Raw genomic sequence first — 4,681 nt, forward strand, 5'->3', positions numbered from 1 at the left:
TCGTCATTTTGTGTAGCACTGTCCTTGCCCTTTGTTGTAGATCTTTGCTGTAGTTATAACCTTCACACGTACTGAAGTTCAGGTAGAGCTCTACAGAGTTTGGACTTATCCAGCTGCATCTGGCTTAGGTCTGGCTGCTGTGCTCAGGTCCTTCCCATTGCGCACCTGGGCTAGGACTGGGTCTGGGCGTTCCCGGAACTCGGCAGAAATTCCTACTGGGCAGGAGGAGTGGGGGAGGTACGGCGGAGTGGTCGGGGGCAGCCCTAGGGGGTGGGAGAGGGTCTGGCCCACGCTGCGCCTGGGCTGGGACTGGTCCCGCCGGCGTAGGTTAGCAGGAAGTTCTCCACATACTCACTGAACCTGGGCTAGGACTGGGTCTGGGGGTTCCTGGAAGTCGGTAGAAATTCCTACTCAGCGGGAGGCGTGGGGAGATAGGGCGGAGTGGTGGGGGGCGGCCCGAGGGGGTGGGAGAGGGTCCGGCCCACGCTGCGCCTGGGCTGGGAGTGGTCCCGCTGGCGCAGGTTAGCAGGAAGCTCTCCACACACTCACCGGACCTTGCCCATATTTTTTTTATTGTCATTTGTATTGACTCTCATTGATACCTATTAGTCTCACATTGTTCATCTTTGCATTGTCTTGTAAGTGATGAATTATTTTTTCTTGCACCCTAGTTGTTTTTAAGAGATCTTTTCTTACCTTTTCACTAGCTGTACCAGGGTCTTCAAGATCTGAAACTCTGTCTTCACTTTCACTCAAATGGTTTTGGAAGCTTGTGATTAAGATTTTAAGTTCCTCTATATGTCTTTGACTCTGCTTCATGCAATCTATTTCTTTCCTGTATTGCTCATTGAAGGAATTCATTATTTTTCTAATTGCCTTCATTTTTTTTTATCAATGTCTTCTTTAGAAGCAGTTATAAATTCTTTTACTGCAGTGTTTTCTTCAGATTGTGTTTCCTCCCTATGTTTTTGTAGTTGATTCTTTACTTCAGATGGTATGAGTTCAGAGAATTCTTTTTTTATTTGAGAAAAGAATTCCACTCTGAGTTCCTCTATAAGTTTCTGCTTTTGCCTTTTTACTATCGATCCTATTAATTCATACATTTGAGGTGAGCTAGTAGAAAATATTCCGCTCTGACTTCCTCTATGACTTTCTGCTGTTGCTTATTTACTATTGATGCTATTAATTAATACATTTGAGCTGAGCTAGTGTCCTCTGCTCTTGTTCTGGGTGGACACTGGGTTTCTTCCATATGTTTCTGCATTTGATTCTTTAGTGCAGATGCTATTAATTCATGGATTTTTTTTTCATTTCCAATCTGAATTACTCTATACCTTTCTGCAGTTGTTTATTTCAGAAGCCATTGATTCAGTGATTTCAGCTGCATGATTCCCAATTTGTTCTGTGTTAGTGTCCTCTGCACTTGTTATGGGTGGGCTTGAGGGGGTCTGAGATTGCATTTTGTTCCTTCTCATTGTCATTTTGTATAACACTGTCTTCTGACCTTTGTTGTAGAGCTTTGGTGCAGTCATAACCTTAGTACCTACTGAAATTCAGGTGCACATCTACAAAATTTGGGTGTATCCAACTGTGCCTGGCTTGGGTCTGGCTGCTGTGCTCAGTTCCTTCCTACTGCTGCCCTTGAGAGTGAACAATGCAGAGGGGTCCCTGTCCCCTGCAGCCTCTCTGGTATCTGTTACTGTTTTATTTCTTGATGATGGCCATTCTTTCTGAAATAAATGGATTCTCAGTGTTGTTTAATGCATTTTTCTAATGGCCAGAGATATTGAACATAGCCATTCTTTCTGGCATAAGATGATATTTCATTGTTGTTCTTTTCTGAAATATTTTTATTTATTTGGTATGAGGTCTCACTATGCAGCTCAGACTCAGAGTGAGCCTCTCAAGAGGTGGGATTACATGTATGTGCTACCACACCCAGTTTCTGTGGCTGGCATGTTGTGCCTGGGGATTGGGGAGGGCACAGTATGTGGTACCGGGGAGCAAATCCAGGTCCTTGCACTTGCCAAGCAGGCACTTAAACCATCAAGCTATCTCCCCAGCCTTCTCTATGTTGTTTTAATTTGCATCTCTTGAATGACCAATGATGTTGAACATTTTTTCATATATTTATTTGCCATTTGTATCTTTTCATTTGTGAAGTATATATTCATCTCAGATGCCCATTTGATTCTTTTTTTTTTTTTAAATGTGGTATAGGGTCTCACTACACACCTGTTTTCAGCCTCCCCAGTGCTGTGATTACAGGTGTGTGCCACCACACCCAGTCTTGGTGGCTGGCTCAGCACAACCGGGGGTTGAGACAGAGCAGCATATGGTGCCAGAGACTGAACCCTGGTCTCTGCCTTTGCCTAAGCAGGTGCTTAGTCTCCTGAGCTATCTGGTCCACCCATTTGATTCTTCTTTTTTTGTGGGGGCTGCTCAGCCTGTCCTAAGGACAGGGCTGGAATGGCATGTGCCAGTCAATCAAACTGTGGTCCCCTGAGCCTGCCTATGTTTACCTAAGCAGGTGTTTTCGGCTGCTGAGCTCTCTTGCTGGCCCCTATTTGGTTCTTGATTTTATTTATTTTCTACTTTGGGTTCCATAAGGAAAGTTCTTACCTGTGTTTTCAAAAGTTTTACCTATTTTATCTTCCAGCGGATTGTTTCTATGGGTCTTTAACCCATTTTGACTTTTTTATTTTTTGTAGATATGGACCTGTGTATGATCATTTTTTTTTAGTATCATTTGTTTTAGAAGCTGTCTCCCTCTATTGTGTAATATTAGCCCTTTGTCAAAGATCAGGTGACTTCATGGGAGTAGGTTTGTTTCTGCTACCTCTATGCTGTTTCATTCATCTACATGTGTATTCTTGTACCATGTTTTGTTTTTTTTTTCTTTTTGTCACTATAGCTTTGTAATACAACTTGAAGTTTGGGGCTGTGATGCTTCCTGCTTTGTTTCTGTTGCCCAGGACTGCTTTTGCTATTCTGGGTCTCTTCTGGTTCCATATACATTTTAGAATTGTTTTTTCTACTTCTGTGAGGAATCGTCGGCATTTAGATCAGCACTGCATTAAGTCTCTTTATAGCAGTGTTGGCCATCTTGACAATATAAGTTTGCCTCTCCAGCAACAGAGGATATCTTTCCATTTTCTGATGTCCTCTTTGATCTTTTTCAGAGTACTGTTGTTTTCAGTTTAGAGGTCCTTCACTTCCTTGGTTAGGCTAAGTTCTAAGTATTTAATTTTTTCTTGAACCTGTTGTGAACATTGTTTTCTTAATTTCCTTCTCCACATACCTTATTTTCTGACCATACTGAGCAGATATATATGGAAAATACTACACTTTACTTCTCAACTTCACTCTAAGAAGAACTGGAGACTAAGTTCATTGTAGCTGTCCACTGCCCCACGTGGGCCTCTTGAGGGCAGGGTGTAGGGAATGAGGGTGATGTCTCACCAGGCAGGCAGGAGCTGAGTCCAGCAGGCCACTGCCAGCCAGGAAAACAGTCTTCATGTCACCAGATCTAATATTTCCAGGGAAAACGGAAACTCATAATTTTATTGCTGTTTCCCAATGTTTAAATATTGGCATATGATTCAAGAAATGGTCCAATGCTGCAGGCCAATCCAAACAGGGCTGAAGGGCACATGAAGGCCTCTGGGTGACCCCACGCCCAGACCTCTGCTGTCTGCTGGCTCATGACCAGCCCTTTCTGCTGGCAGTGGGAAATCAACTGCAGCCTTGCCTCACCGCTCCCCAGCTGTCATGTGGCTAAGGGATGCTGAGATACTACATTCTATGGCACAGACATAGGAAGGATGCTCTGGAAGAACAACTTTGGTCTTTCTCAGTGTTCTCCAGAAGTGCATGAAATAATTTGTAGGTCTCTGCTGCCACAGAGGGGTGACTACAAGCCAGGTGGTCACTTCTTTCTGGGCCTCGGTTTCATAATGTGTAATATGGATATGAAGGGGTCTGGCAGGATACAGATCAAACCAAATCTTCATTGGCTCTAGGACATTGGGGGTGGGCAGGAGAGTACAAGGGGATTTGTGTAGCATTAACATTAATAATTTCACCCCATGGTTGAGTCTTTGAGGTCAAACTGAAAAGTCTTGAGTGTAATTTTAAATTTTCTAGTAGCCAATTAAAAAAATTAAAAAGTGAGTAGACTAAGTTTTAATAATATGTTTTGTATAGTGTAATATGTAAACATTTGCAGTTCAATGTATAATCCATATGAATTTTTTTTTTTTTTGTGGTACCAGGGATTGAACTCAGGACCCTGTGCTTGCCAGGCAAGCACATATTCTACAGAGCTATCTCCCTGACATATGAAAATATTAAGAAGATATTTTACATTCTTTTTTTTTTTAATGCCAAGGTTTGGGAAATCCACTGTGTGTTCTATAGAATGTCACGTGCTCATTAGCCATGTGTGTCTATTTGTTACAGTGCTAGACAGGGCAGGCCAAGGCAAGAAGTGCCAGCAGTCACACATTCTCGAGTGTGACCCAAGCAGGAAAGGGAACTGCATTTTCCTCATCGAGTGAAAGCAGTACAGTCTCCTTTCTTCCCCCATTCTCTGAATTTCTTTCCACTGAAAACATGTCTTCATAGGGAAAGAGGCCATACTGTGTTTATTTACCTAGCATGCATTGCACTGCTGTCCAGT

This window comes from Octodon degus, unplaced genomic scaffold (assembly GCF_000260255.1).
Source record: "Octodon degus isolate 3935 unplaced genomic scaffold, OctDeg1.0 scaffold00003, whole genome shotgun sequence".
NCBI lineage: Eukaryota > Metazoa > Chordata > Mammalia > Rodentia > Octodontidae > Octodon > Octodon degus.